The sequence below is a fragment of the Lissotriton helveticus genome, chromosome 3_1, assembly GCF_964261635.1.
Source record: "Lissotriton helveticus chromosome 3_1, aLisHel1.1, whole genome shotgun sequence".
NCBI classification, from domain to species: domain Eukaryota; kingdom Metazoa; phylum Chordata; class Amphibia; order Caudata; family Salamandridae; genus Lissotriton; species Lissotriton helveticus.
This window is the reverse complement of record NC_136061.1, coordinates 1,619,350,075-1,619,366,151: the sequence shown is the minus strand read 5'-3', so window position 1 is coordinate 1,619,366,151 and position 16,077 is coordinate 1,619,350,075.

The window sequence follows — 16,077 nt, the reverse complement described above, 5'->3', positions numbered from 1 at the left end:
GGTCCATGTAGGCCAAGGGACACAAAACCAAAAAGAAAAGCAGCCTTGCGGCACCAGGCCACCAAGAAAATTACAGCAGGTGAACCTGATAATATAATCTTCATAGCATGGACCTGGCGTGCCACAAAATTCCCTACAAGGGCTCAATTGCATATTTAGTTTTGCTTGTGGTGGAACCAAAATGGACTGCGGCACCACCAACATTTGCTATGGAGTACTTAGGGGCTGCAGGAATGCAGGAGTCCCTCTCAAATATTTTTGTCATTACTTGCTGTAAGTCTCCTGGGACCTTGGAATTATGACTCCCCTTCCCCCAAGGAGACATTGATTCTAAGTACTTTTAGCGCTCAATCTTTTGTTCTTTAGAGTGCACTAATCCCTTGTTTTTGGTTATTTGAGGCAGTCTACTGTCAAGATTCTCGGTTACATGTGTTTACAGTCTAAATGTGTTATTGACAGCATTAATATTAAACAATGAGTACATATAATTATAAAGAACGTGTTTGCTTACTAGTACTTTGCTTGCTGATTTTAATGATGTTATAAGATTGAAACAAGACACATAGTTGTTTTTCTTATATGGTAACTCCCTGACAAATCCAATAGACCTGCCTTATTTAAAATGACACCCCCTTATATTGTGATGTTGCATTTGGTATTGGTGGGGTATAATGTGACTATGTGGTTTGCTTGGTGTTAGACCTGGCACTGTTGGCTTGGGTCTCCCTTCCATTTTTTGGTGTTGCTTCATGTTTTTTTGCTGGTTATAGATGCTTTGCGCACTGTACCACTGCTATTCAGTGCCATAGTGCAAGTGCTCCCTATGGTAAATTGATGTATGGATTAGGGACTCCCTGATTAACTGGTTTGGTTTACTTGTTAGACCCTAGTACCGTGCTCCGAGTATGCCCAGGGCTTTTCAATCAAATGCTGCTGATGGGCTTGGAGCACTAGTTGTGCCACCCACAGAAGCAGCCTGTAAATTGTGTCTCAGGTCTGCCATTGCATTGTGTGCAGTCTGGTACTGCCATGTTGACTGGGCAAGTGCACCCACTTGCCAGTCCCTAAACCTTCCCTTTTCTGCATATTAGTAACTCCTATGGTAGGCCCAAAGGCAGGGTGCATTGTAGGTAAAAGGTAGGACATGCCCTAATGTGTGTTGGATGTCCTAATAGTGAAGTAAAGCCCTTTTCGCTTTTCACTATTGCAAGGCTACCTGTTCCCCATAGGCCAGAATAGGAAGTTTGATTATAACATCTTACAATCCTAACTGACTCAGGGAACTAGGTAGAAATTCAAGTTTAGTATGCCTGTACTCAGAATGATAAAATACATCTCTTAGTGAAGTTGGTTTTAACATTCTGTGTTTGAAAGTACCACTTTTAGAAAGTAGGTATGTTCTTGCCTAACTATCCAAGCCTACCTCTGCCAGGTTGTGTAGTCCTTGTCTGGAGTCTGAGTGACAGGGGCTGGGGGATTCTAGGAGACAGGGTGGGAGGAGTTGCACCTGGGACCTGAATAGGGCTGTGCCTGCCTTCCACAATGCTAGCTCCACCTCCCGTGGTGCGTCTGATGTCCCTGGCCCACGCTGTCAAAGGAAAGAAGGAGTCTTGTCAACAAAGTGCTTCAGGACTGAACAGAACTGGTTTGGACTAGGCACATACACTCCCTGCCTTCAGAGACAAAGGATTTTGGTGTATAAAAGAGGGGACCCAGACCACAGAACTTTAGATCACTTTTGGGAAACAAGAAGAACCTTTGCTGAGGAGAGGAACCAGAGAGAAACTGAAGGAGGAGACTATCCCTAAGCTGAGGGCTGTTTAGGGGGTGTGGCCTGCAGTGATTTCCTGACTGCCAAAGAAAGGAGAAAGGAACTTTGTGCTACTTTCATCAACTTGTAAAGGATCTCCAAGGGCTTGGAAATTGAGCTTGCCTCCTTAACAGACTTCACCAACCATCTCCCCTAAGTTCTTTTGAAGTGTCTGCTGTTGTGCTGGGCCTTCTGAGGAACAGTGTGTCGCAGTAGCAGGAAGCGCAACTCACGACGAAGAAGCGTGACACCATCACAAAAGCGCCTCGCATCGCCGGAGAAGAGTGTCGCCATTGCAACAGATGCCGTCGCATCACCGGAGAAGCACGTCGCAGAGCCTGCCACGGCTCAGAACATTTGTTAAGTTGCCGCACGCCCGTCAGGCGTGCACACATCTTTTTCGCATCTAGAAGAAGACACCATTTTGTTTCATTGCACCGGATCTTCATCGCATCACGGCATTGTGGGTCTCATCGCAATGCCCCAATGCAGCAGTAGGGAACCGACGCATCACCGTTCTTGCATGTAAGGAACCGATGCATCGCCTTCCCTGCAGCACTTTCGCTGTATAGCGTTACGGATCCAAAGGTACATTGATTTTAAAGTGTCGCATTTCCCTAAAGAGAACAAAGCTATTTCTACCATTTTTAAAGTACAGTATTGTGGATTTTTTGTTATTTGTGGTCTTGTGTTAAGTCTATATGAAAATACTTATTTTTATACTACAACTTGTGTGGTGTCCAAATGTAGTGTTGTCACTGGGTTACTGTATGTGTTCACAAATGCTTTACACACTGCCTCTGAGATAAGCCTGTCTGCTCATGCCAGGCTACCAAGGGGGTGAGTGTAGGAAGGTGGAATCTGACTATATCGTTACCCCCACTTTTTTCCTGGTGTTTTGCTGGTTTTCGACTTAGTTGGACTGGGATCCTGCTATTCAGGGCCCCAGTCTATCTGATTTCTCTATAACATGGATTCCATTTACTTTAGGTACATCCTAGATTGGTTACTGGGACACCCTTACCTGATAATCCTGCCTGGAGAAGAGGAATAGCAGAACTGTACCGCTGCCTGCGCCCCTCTGTTCACTGCCCACCTTCAGCTGCTTGCCGGACCCGCTTCGCGGGTCCCGCTTCGTGGGTCTAGGAGGAGGAGAACATAGTTTGCGTTTGGTCCACCGCCTGAAGCCCCAAGGATTTGGACAAGTGAGGGCTCGAACGGCAGCAGGGCTGCGAGCGCTGACGCTGGGACTCGGTATTCCAGGAGCCCCAGCGCGACCAATTGAAACCACCTGGTCCGCTCTCCCTGACAGCCCCGCCCCGGACCACTTCCCACCTAATAAATTTGTCACAGCATACCGCTGCGCGGGAGCGTCCCGGGAGAAGCCCGGGACAAGGGCGGGCCTTCTGTGGCCCCACGAGGCCTGTAGAGACTGGACTGGGCCAGGCCTTTGACTAATCTCTACAAAGTCACCTATACAGCAAGTATTTCCCCATTGCTGTGGTTATTATTGTGCCATTATTGACCCCTTTATTCTCTTCCTGTTTGTATGCATGCTCTTTTTGCACTTATTAAGGGGCCTTGAAACGTTAAGTACCCAGCTTAATTTGTATTCTTCTCGCTAGCATCTTGTGCCCTCACCCTACTGTTAGTCTGTCACTACTTTGGCTCTGCCGATGTCTACTCGTGAGACCCGTAGCAAGGCTGCGGCAGGCGCCAAAAAACTGACCGGCACTTTGGACAACTTCATTCTTCGTACTAATTCCCTAATAGATCAAGGTATAGTACTTATGGAAAGAAGAGTCTCTCAGGATTTAGCGCATGCCAAAAGGTCGTCACTGGGCAACATAGCCACTGCACGCACCCCTGTCAAAGTCACAATTATCCCTGAAATTCATTCTAAGGAGGCTGATTATGTGTCCCATTCTATCTCTCATATTAACATTGCCACCCTAGACCCCCTTGTACCGTCCTCTGCTACACTGACACCTCAGGATAGCAACTCACTATCCCCACTTGCTATTGATTCTTCTGAGAACATCTGTACCCAAAGAGGTATACTCGAGGGACCAACTCCTAAAGCGAAAAGTGTTACCCTCAACACAGGTCACCAAGATATGCTAGAACGATTGAGTGACAGTGGTAGCATGGAGGAGAGGAGGGACATCATGGGACCCAGTACTAGGAGAAAAGAGGTACAGCAGGCACACGGCCTTCAATCTTTAGGTACTCCAGATGATACAATTGTGAATAGTATTATGGCTAGTGTATCTGGTGACAGTAGTCTAGAAGAGACCCTAGGAGATCCGGAGGATGAGTTTGGCCCACTCATAAGCACTCTATCTGATCTTATGAAGTCTCTCCTCTTGCCTTTGGAGAGTAGGCTCCAAGGCATAGAACAACAGCTTAAGTCTCTTCACCACGAATTAAAATCTCGGAATAGCAATAATACTCAAAGTGCACCCATTGTATCGGTCCCTGCTCGTAATCCTCCTCCCATTACTAAGAATAAATCTGTAGGGAAAATCTCCACTCCCAAGGCCTGCCTTTCTAAAACTCCCTCTGTCATAAACCCTACCCCCAAGGGGAATAAAGTCAGTACTATCAAGCCAGCATCTAACGCGATTAATACAACGCAGATTGCAGCTGGCCCAACAACCTCCATTCCCAATTCCATCACTTCCCATCCTGAGGAACCAAAGTCACGTAGGAACATTAATCTACCACCTGATGCTTGTCCCTATGTGATAGTCCTAACTGGTGTTCCCGAGCTTGCTCCTGCAGCACATGAATCATTCTGGGCTCTCAACAACAAAGTTTGCCATTGGCTAAATAGCAATTCTCCCCCTCCTAACATCAATAGTAAAATTCTAATGGTAGAGAGAGCTCCCTTGGTGGGTGAGAATAAGAAAAGTCTACATGGTGACTGTGTTATTGTCACATTTGAGGACCCACGCTTGGTGGACCATTTTTGTTCTGGGCCCCCAAGTAACAACTTCTCTACTATCAGGGTTAAATCTTTGTCATACTTTTACACTCGTACGGAACATCAAGATACCAGGTGGAGTTGGTTGAGAGTTCCTAATCCCACGAGGAGGGGGATGAGGGGTGAGCCATCCAGGAGCCTGGAACGCAACTAATTGGACAGGGGGTGATGACGGAGGTTGGAACACAGTAGGGAGAAGAGCAGGGAGATTTGTCCCCGGTGAAACACAGTTTAATGGGGACTGGCAGGGCCCACAGCTTAACTACCCTCTAATCCACTGCTATAATCGTTTCAGTGGATTGGAAGCAGTCGACTGACTCCCAACCCAGTCTGCTGGACAAATGGAAAAGATTGTGGTGAGAGCTGCCCCTGGGGACAAACTCAAAAGCAGTAGAGAGAGTACATCTAGCCTAGGGCCCACTAGATCTGGTCTGAGAGTGATAGAACCTAGTATCCCAGTCATAACTAAGGAACTACCTGAAACCCCCTCTTCTATCAAGATTCTATCTTGGAACATAGCTGGGCTTAAAAAAAACCTTGCTAACCCAGACTGGAACAATGTTATTAATAATTTCCACATATGTATGTTCCAGGACACTTGGTCATTGACCCCACTATATAAAAATGGATACTCTACTCATTTTACGCCATCAGTCACGGAGGGGAAAGGCCGCCCATCAGGTTGCCTGCATATTTGGGTTAAGGTGAATTTGAATTGTGTAGTTACCTCCCATAAAGTCCTTACAAATGACATCTTGCACATTTCCTTAAAAAGTCCATTTGGGGGCACAATTTTCGAACTATTCTGTGTCTATGCAAGAGGCATACAGGGCGGCCTAATCTCACCCACAATAGAGTTGTTGGAGGAAAGACTGTCTGACCTTCCAACCACATCCAAAATACTGGTGAGTGGGGATTTTAATTGTACATTTGAACCCCTAGATGATGAAGAGAAACTTGGTTTCAGCCCAGAGGACCGGAGGCAGATGATACCTTCCCTAACCCTCCCTCCCATTAAGAAATGTACAGCTAGAGCTATCCAGTTGAATGCTCTAGCTCTCGAATACAATCTACGTGCCTTAAACGGGTGAACCATCTCAGATCGGGACGGGGCAATGACCTTTAATAGGATAGGTTGCCCCTCTAGAATTGAATACATCCTCTTGGACACTCAATCCTTGACTGATTTAGTAGATATGGAGGTTAGACAGTCCTCTGATAGTGACCTTAATCCACTATGTATGGAAATCTATTGGGCAAATAGAATTGGTAAGAGTGGTGGCCCCATGATGATTACAAAAGAGGTCTTGCCCTTGAATTGCAATCGGAAACTAAAATGGAACACGGTCAAATGCGAAGAGGGGAAACTCAATAGTATAAAAGAGCTAGTCTTAGCAGAAACCCTTAGCCTTTCAGCCGTTGCTTTGACAGCGCCCCATGCTCTTGTTACGGGCGTACAAGTATCGTACAAGAAGCTCACAGATAAAATAGGAGAGTTCTTCATGAAGAAACCCCAGGGGGATTTTAAACAGAAACAAAAACCCTTCTCGGGTAATCCCTGGTACACAAAAAGCTGCAGGGTCAAGAGGAGGGCTATAACGCAAGCTATAAGAAACAAGGACCCCGTAGCAGTGAGACTAGCAACAAAAGAGTATCATAAAAGCATTAATTTAGCTAAAAAGGATTGGGAGGAGGAACACTGGCAACAGCTTAAGGATGCAGCTTGGGAGAAAAACGCTATTGAGTTCTGGAAGCTGATCAGTGTCCTTGATAGAAGGGGGGCTGATACGATTCCAAATCATATAAATGAACATCAATGGCACTCTCATTTTTTAAAACTATACTGTGAGGATAGTCAGCAAGACCATACAATACCCCCAGTAAAGGAAACACTAAGCGCATTTGGCTTGGAGATAGGTTGTAAGAAAGAGTCCTTCTCTTCACGAGAGGTTTATGACGCAATTCTGAAAATAATACCAGGGAAGGCAGCCGGCCCAGATGGCCTCCCGGGAGATTTATTACGCCATGACCCCAATATATGGGCAGATTTTATAGCCTGTCTAATGAATTCAATCCAGTATGGTCATCCCGTCCCCGAATCTTGGAAGGGTGTGGAGGTAATCACCATATATAAGAAAGGTGATAGAGATGACCCTGCCAACTATAGACCCATAAGTTTAATTGACACCATTCAAAAGGTCGCTGGCAGGGTCATCATAAATCGAATTGAGACGTGGCTAATAGACGATGACATTCTGACCCACTTTCAGGCGAGGTTCACACGTAATGTTGGTGCTATGTACCAGGTATTCCGGTTCTGTGCAGTCTATTGGAAAGCAGTGTCTATCCAGAAGGGAAGCTTGTATTTGGCTTTCATAGACTTGAAAATGGCATTTGATGTCATTCCCCGCGCCAAACTTTGGGAGGTTTTATTGGGTATGGGCTTCCCTGTTTATTTGTTGCAATATATCATCAAGCTCCATGAAGACAACTATGCTAGAATTCGGTGGGGGAGTCAAGGCCAATTGACAGAGAGGGTACCAGTCAATAGAGGAGTGCGGCAGGGTTGTGTGATGGCGCCGACACTGTTCTCCCTTTTTATAAATGGGGTGGTTGACCACCTACGGGAGGAACCCGCGGATGCCCCTGTCTTAGCTGGAGAGAAAACCCCCACACTTCTCTTCGCAGACGATACCCTCCTAATGTCCAAAACCCCTAAAGGTCTACAAAAATTGCTTGACCTCTTCAGTATCTTTTGTAAAGAACGTGGGTTTACGGTCAATACTACAAAAACGAAACGGATGGTACTATCTGCCAAAAGGAAATTGAAGAAAGTCCATCTCTCCCTGAATGGTACCCCCCTAGAAGTGGTGGATGAATTTGATTACCTTGGGGTCAGGCTTTGTAACAATATGAGATGGCACTCCCATATATCTAAAATGGTTTTAAATCTTAAACGGGTCGCCGGAGCTATTTTAAAGAACCAGCGTCTTTCAATCAGTAGACCGGTAGCCCCCGCCCTGGCAGTTTACGAGGGAAAAGCTTTAGCTTCTGCAGTTTATGGCTCTGAACAATGGGGTGCGCAGAATAGTAAGGCGCAGGCTATTGCGGAGAACAAGTTTTTGAGAAACTTAGTTTCACTTCCCCCCACAACCCCCCTGAAACCACTATTTTATGATATGGGCAAAAAACCAATTGCAGAAATAGTTCAAATACGCCCTGTGCTATTCTGGGTGCGACTTAGACGGACCCCAGAATTGGCAAATTATGCCCTAGTACTGGACGAACTAATCATTCTGAATGCTTCCGGCAAAATAAGGTGGCTCAACAATTTAAAAAAGCTGGTAGAATCTATAGGCCTGGCCGAGTCTTGGGCCTTGCAAGCCCCTCCCTCTAAACAAATTGTTAAGAAATTATATTGGGAATGGGCTGAGGGCAAATATCTCATTACTTCAAGCTGGGGACCTCTGACAAACAACTTCCTCACGCATAAACCCGGGAGGAAGTTGGAACCATTTCTGGATTTCATACAGACCCCCAGAGATAGAAACCTGTTCCTAAAACTGAGATACGGCACCCTCCCTTTAAAAAAATTCATAGAAGGGTGGAAGGGCAGGAGGGTTCATGATCTAAAATGTCCAGGTTGTTTGTGTCCGGTAGAATCCCTTGGCCACTTTTTGTTTGCTTGCAATGCCTATAAACATGCTAGGGCAAAATGGCTGAAACCTGTGTGAAGGGAGATGGGCATTAGAGACCACAGATCAGCTTTGCGTATTATTTTAACCAACACTACCTCAATGTTTATAGTTTGCGGGATAGCTAAGTATCTGGCCAGTGCTTGGTTTATACGATCTAGACTGCTTTTAATGACTTAAGAGTGCATCCCTTTAACATAAATCTCTGTAGACTTTCTCCACTTTTTTAAACTAATTTTAATGATGATTTTTTTTTCTTCTAATGAACTTGTAGTAATACTTGTAAATGTTTAATGTCGTTTTATGTCTGTACTTTTATGATATATTTTATCGAATAAAGTATTACAAGACAAGGTTACTGGGTTACCCTTGTGAGTCCCTATATATGGTACCTTAGGTACCCAGGGCATAAGTACCCCAGATGCCTACCAGGGTCTGAAGCATGTGGTTCCAAACCTGCCCTGTCCCTCCAGTGGACCAGACAAAGGGATCCAACCCCCAGCTGTAGGCAGCCAGAGGTTGACCCTGAGAGCACAGTGCAACTCAGTCATGGAAAGAAAGGCATGTATGGTGGACAGTGATTGGAGGAAGCTGAGCCCAACCTTAGTGGGGCCTCACTTCAATACTCCATCCCAGCACCAACCTTTTACTTTGCCAAAACACCCCACAGGTAGTGACTCCCTATGGTGGAGACCCTCTGATACCCTTAGGGTGAGGGATTGCTTAGTGGACCATAAGATAGGGCGTAACCATGCTAATGCAGGTACTTCCTTATATGGCCACTTAGTCAACATAGTCTCACCTGGACAAGGATAGCCTTATCTCCTTTCGTTGGGGGAGGGGGGTTATGTAGGAAGGTGGGATCTGACTATATGGTTACCCCCTCTTTTTGCCTTGTGTTCTGTTGGTTTTCAACTTAGTTGGACTGGGATCCTGCTATTCAGGGCCCTAGTCTATTTGCTTTCTTTATACAATGGATTCAATGTACTTTAGGTACATCCCATATTGGTTACTGGGTTACCCTTGTGAGTCCCTTTATTTGGTACCTTAGGTACCCAGGGCATAGGTACCCCAGAGGCCTACCAGGGGCTGAAGCATGTATTATGCCACCCCTGGTTAGCCTTCCAAAATGGCACCACAGGTCTGCACTTGCAGCCTGGGTAAGGTGGTGTAAGCACCCCTTACTTAGATATAGTATACCTATATCTACCTTTACAAATAGACACATATTACCCTATAAGTCACTCCTATGGCAGGCCTTGATAATCCTGAAGGCAGAATGCTTGGTTGTGTGTGAGAGGGTGCCCTAGCATGAGCTGAGCCCCTTTGCAGCTTTCAGAACCATCTCCTTATAGCTGTTCTATGATATAGCCATACCATATACTCTTAAGTGCATTATAATCCTTGCGGTTAATGCTAACTTTGGTTTGGCCTCATAAAAACAAGTCGTGTTTGGTGTCAAACACTTTGGAATACTACCCCCCCCCCCCGCCAGCTCTGGCGGCGGGGATAATATTCCACCCTTCTAGAGGGAAAAGACATGTACACACTGGTGCACCCGGTTAAAGTTAAACAGAGCCCGCCCATCACAAAATGGGTGCTGCTGCCACAGACACGAGTCTGCACTCCTGCTGGTGGATGAAACTCCGGCAGGGGAGGCCTGGACAATAGGTTTCCTGTCCAGGGAGGTGCTAGCACCTCCCCAGACAGGCTTTAGTGTATTGGGGCAGGGTGGGTTGCATTCAGTGAATGCTTTTCAGGCACTGCCTGGGGAACACAAGGTGCTCCATGCATTTCCCAGTTCAAACTGGTTGCTGGGGTACTCTGCCCCAGCTCTGGTGTGAAACTTGACAAAGGGGAAGGGGTGTAACCACCCCCTCCCCAGGTCTACCCATAGGAGGGACCTTAGATTTAGTCCAACCCCTAAACTTACTATAAGTATAGAAACCCAGTCCCTAGGACTTTATATTACCCTGGACGAAACTCTGCAACATATATCTTGGACCTTTGACATTCCATATCGACTGGAAGACGGAAGAAATCTCCCTTGTGGTCAAGGAGTGACCACCCTGTTCAAACAGGCACCAACTGCATCTTTTCTGGTCTGCATTATCGAGGCTCCCACCGGATCCCCAGGAATCTGTGACACAGGACATGGAGTTCCAGACATCTCTAAAGCTGACCCGAGCTCCCAGCAAAGCTGAGACCCGTAGCTGACACAAGAGACATGGGACTGAAACTCCTGGGCATCCTGCATTTTTGCAACTGCACCTACTTCCCGAGGTATCCCGAAGTTGTGCATTGGGGTATTTGAAGCCCCTACCCTGATCTCCTTTTGCCCTGTAGAACAGAGGCCAGCACCCCATGAGTGATCTGTGAGTCCCCTTTTTTCAACGCAGTTTGAGGCACCTTTGGGGTTCCTAGTGCGTTGGCTAGTGAGCCCCCACGAAGGACAATCCTTTGTTTCTTGAGCTTTCCTTTTGCTCCAGGCGTGCTCCCACTTCTCTCCAATGAAGGAGTTCCTCAGACCTTGCTGGTCTGCACTGAAGCCAATCTTGTCATCTTGTGTGGGTTGCTGTTGCCAAGGCTTGTTGGGTCCAATCTGGATTCTGACACTGCAGTCAGCTAGATCTTTTGTGGGACAGCTCGAATCCAGTTCCTGGTTGTCGTTGGTCCCTCCTGGTCCTCGTTGCTGAAGAGTCAAGCTACACCTCTTTCACCTGAAATCACCCGACATTGGCTGGCATCTTCTCTTCACCATCCTGGTCACTGGCTAGTGACCCAGACTCTGTCCCTTCTGCTTTCAGGTTCTTCACATCTCCGATCCATCCTTGGATCTACACGGACACTTTTCCTGTGGTCGCCTACAGCATTTCTTCGCAGCTCTCCATAGGAATCAACGACAAAACCCGACACCAAAAGACACCTATGCACCCGGCTTCCCTGGGTGAGGTAACACAAGTACTCCGGTGCACGCGTGGGTCTTGACTCTCGAAGTGTCCTAGTCTAAAAGGGTTCCATCGTAGTTCATCTCTAAGTGCCTTTAATCTTTAAAATTGTAACTTGTTCGTTCTCAATAGAAAGTCAACGGTGATCTGTGGCTGTGTTTAGACACTGCACGTGTCCCCTGTGGGCCACCTGCATCCTAACCTGGGGTGGTTATTGGTAGCCCCAGTGGTTCTACAGGCCCTTGGCCTGCTTTCTAACTCTCACGTGGTCCTTATACCACTATTTTAGTATATGGTTTCCAAGGACCCTAGGGCATAATGTATACCGTGCAACTTATCGTATGGTAATTGAGTTCCTCGTAGTGTACTGTTACCTCAGACCTCATAAAGAGTCCAGAGGGGTTGTGTTTAAAATAAATACATATTTATTTGATATGTACCTTGTGTGGTGTGCTTTCATTTGATCATTCAAGATATTATAATTGGGAAACCAACCAGCTTAACTCGCCTCTAAGTCTTAGCCTGAATGCTGCTCCCCACAGCTACCTCTAGGATAGCTTTCTATAAAGGTTGCCTTGAAACCTATCATCAATAAGAGTCATTTGGACTGGTGCAAGGTGCCCACTAGAATAGTGGACATCATATGCCAGGCCAACTTTTCACAGTGAGCAGGGGTTATTTTAGGAGTGTACCCCCTTACCCTGACTAGATGCAAGGGTCCCTATTTGGTCAAAGGTACCTACCTTTGCCAACTAGAGACCCCCAAATCTAACACTTGGGGTATAATGTGATATTAGTGTGTCATCAAGGGTACTTTGATCTACTTTTCCTTTTTAAAAAGAAAAACCACTAACTGGACAATAATTTACTGAGTGTTGTTGTGTGGCAATAAATTGTAATTGCTAGTCCACGCCACCTCTTCTGAGTAGGCCTTGTACTGCTTTGCTTCACTACCCTGAGAAACTCAAGGGCTACAACGGGGTACTTGGTTCAATTGAAAACCTATTATTTTTGAAGGACTCACTTACTTCTCAACTAATTACCTACTGTCTTACACTCTACTATGGGGATGACTGCCTCCTGGGCAAAATTGTGTGTAAACTCAATTAATAACATTTGTTTTGAAGGGACTAGGGCTATACCTGTTAATCACTACAGAATAAATGTAGCCCAAAGAACTGAGCTGGACTTCGGTACAAAAAATTTGGAGTTCTAAGAAAGTGTCATGATAGGTCCTGATGGTAAGAGCAGGTTCATGTTTAATTTCAAATAATAATAATTTTTGGCATCATGGGTCATGCTCGATTAATGTTTTTTATATACAAGAAACTCTTTGCTTAGGCATGTCTGCATGTTTGAGTACTGGGAGGAGGGATGGAATGAAGAGGTAATGCTTGGATTGTCTATCTATAACCTACATTACTCGGATTCTTCATTTCTCATTCCGGCACTAACGTTACCACCCTCCCACCCTATTTTGAAGGGAGGTCTTGTAGAGAGCTTGATAACAGCAAGAGGTGGACTTTGTGCTGAATGGAAAGAGAGGTGCTTGGGAAACTATGCCCATAGTGTGATAGGACCTCACCACTGCATGAGTAGTTACGGGTATGACGAATGAGGTAATAGAGTATGATTACTGGTAAGTAATCCAGGAATTGAATGTTGAGCAGTAAGGAGATATCTTTTACAAAACAACAGATATTCTATACACCCAACTCTTGGTGACCTGCCCAGAGGTCGAAGAGATTTATTTAAAGACGTTCTCCTACTTTGTGTAAAAAGACTACTGTTCCAGGATGATTACTTCCTATAGCTTAAATGCTTCTGCTGAAGTGCCATTATATGAGTCTCCTGTGCTGTGAAACCGAAGACTGACAGCTAAACAAGCCTTCCTGCCAGGGTGCTTACCTGCCTGAAAGAAATACAAATGTGCACTACGAGTTAATCTGCAAATTTAAAGGTTGCTTGGGAGCCAGTACTGACAATAGTTGATCAAATTACTCGAAGCTGTATGATGACAAAGATGTATTCTTTTGTGCTTCCTACCCCTGACCAGGTGTTGAAGGGACAGTTACGTAAAAAAAAAGAATTCATTATGTGCAGTCTGGGTAGTAGTATAATCTATATTTTGGAAGCACACCTCTATCTTGAAACTTTTTGCACATTTTGAAGCAGTCTATCTTATACTGTGTGTAATGCAAGTTTAAAAAAATGACTTACAAATTCACAGTGCTTTCTGTCACAGGTTGTGACCTCCTAGCACTAAAAATACTAAAGACACTATTCTGCATTGCACCTACCAAGATATAATTCTGTGATTCTCTGGTAACACACAGACCTATGCAGTGCATTTACTAATAGAGATTTTATAATGTACTGTAGTGCATTTCCCACTGGGTAACACATTTCTTTACATTTATTTTTCATTTAAGCAGTTCAATATTTTATATGTAGCTACCTGATGATGAAAGACCAAGAAAGTAGAGAATATTTTGTTTTTTTAACTACGCCTTTGACCCTGCACCTACTGTCTCTGCACGCATTGCATGCAGCATCATAGTTCCCATACTTTTTTAATGCACTTCGACCCCTAGACCTGCCTCATCGCACCAACAGAGACTCCTTTTCCAGCATCACCCTCACTGGCACTGGACCACGATTTGACACGAAGCCAGAATGCACTGGCAGTTGTGTTTTTTCCTTGTCCCCAACCACTCTAAAAGATCAGACCAAACAGAAAAAGATTTTTTTGTAAAACCCTCACACACTTGCAGAGTCCGACTAGCACGATATACACACTGATTATTTGTCTTCCGAGAACAAATCCAGCTGCGGAGCCTTGTCTTTGTATGTGATAAAAATATGACAACCAGTCTGCCCTACTGCCAGGCACTGGGCGTTTCCGGGGTGCGCCACCAGGGTGGGGGCTGGTTTTGGTCCCCTGGGAGGCATTTTTGTTGGCAGGGGCCTGTAATATCGGCCCCTGGTGCCAAAATTGTCTGAAACTGGCCCTTGCCAACAGCTCGCCGCACCCCCTTAGGGGAGGGGAGTGGGGTGAGTGGGGTCTGTCGAGCAGTTTGCCAGGGCCAGTTTTAATTAACAGTCTGGCCCTGCCTACTGCCATGGCTTGACAAAAGAATGCAGTGGTGTATTTAGACCTGCTGCCACCCGGCACCCCCTGAGTTTGCCAAACGGTACAGATAGGTGGGTGCTGGCCGACAAACGACTTGTTCTAGGTCGGGGAGAGGCGTTTACGGGCAAAATGTTCCGTGGGGGGGATGGTGGTAGTGGACAGGCACGACTTGCTCACCTCCGCCGCCCCCAAAGAGAGTGATCCCACTTCCCCCTGGCTACGCCACTGACAGAATGTCACGGTTTATTTTTGCTGAAACCATCTCTGCCATTGTGACAGGAATAGTTTCCGCAAAATAAAGCCTCTGGAAACGCGACTTGTTTTAAATGTGACTAATGGGCCAGGGCATGAATGGCAGGGGCGCTGACTCTTCTACTGCATGCTTGGCAGCATGCCCATCATTGATTACGACATAGGAGAGCGTTGTGTAGATAAATTAAGCATATATGTCTTCAAATTCTTTAGTAATCCGTTCATATTTTTCTAGGGTAGAGAGTATCCATGTTTTTTCCATCTATAAAATGCGTGCTTAGTCCTCCAGCCAAACATCAGCATCTTTGTCCCTAATGAATTTGAGAGACAATGATTGAAAGGCATGTCTAAGCAAAGAGCATTTGTTGAATAAGTATAAAAGAAGCACGTACGAATCACTTTTTTCAACCTAAGCTCTTTTTGTTGAATTTATTCCCAATTCTATACATTTATGTTTATTTTCTCTTCCCCACAGTAAATTTAACTAATAATATTATCTCTATCTTTTTCGTTTGATGTGGCCTCCTTCACTGTTATGAATGTAGCTCATAATTTTTTATTTAACAAAAAAGTACTCATCAACACATACGCTGTAGGAATACCTCAAGAACAACAGATTATACATAAATTTCAAAATGCTGACATTCCAGATTCTATCAAAATAGCTCTTGTCACCAGGGGAGCTGGAACTAAGGGTGTTTGAGGTACCACAGCAAACCTACATTACCCTGAATGAGTTCAAATGGGTGGCTAGCACACACTCACAATGAAAATTGTTCAATCGTTGCTCACCTCTCAGGTGACGTGCACTCTAGATACATTGTCTACACATTTTCCCTGTACCTTGTTAACATCTGTGTGGAAGACGAAATCAACACGGCAGCATAGTATGATCAGAGCACATGTTTATTGAGCCTCAGCATAGCAGCACAAGGAGACAACTGTCTCTGTACTTAAATACCTATATGTCACCACAGAAATTAGAGCCCTCCGTAATCTGACATCACATAGAGCAGTATGAAATACAGTTCATCACAACATCTGCCCCCTTTGCATAGAAGCCACAACAAAGTAACTTCCAGCACAAACCTGTACATAAAGAAACGCAAATAAATCAAAACAGCAACAGTTAAAAGAAAACTAAATATGTACAGAAACCTTCAAATTTACATCCCATAAAAATATGCAATAAAATGATAACATAACATAGATGCAATGGAATGGTTGCCTATATGATAAATGGAACATCTAAT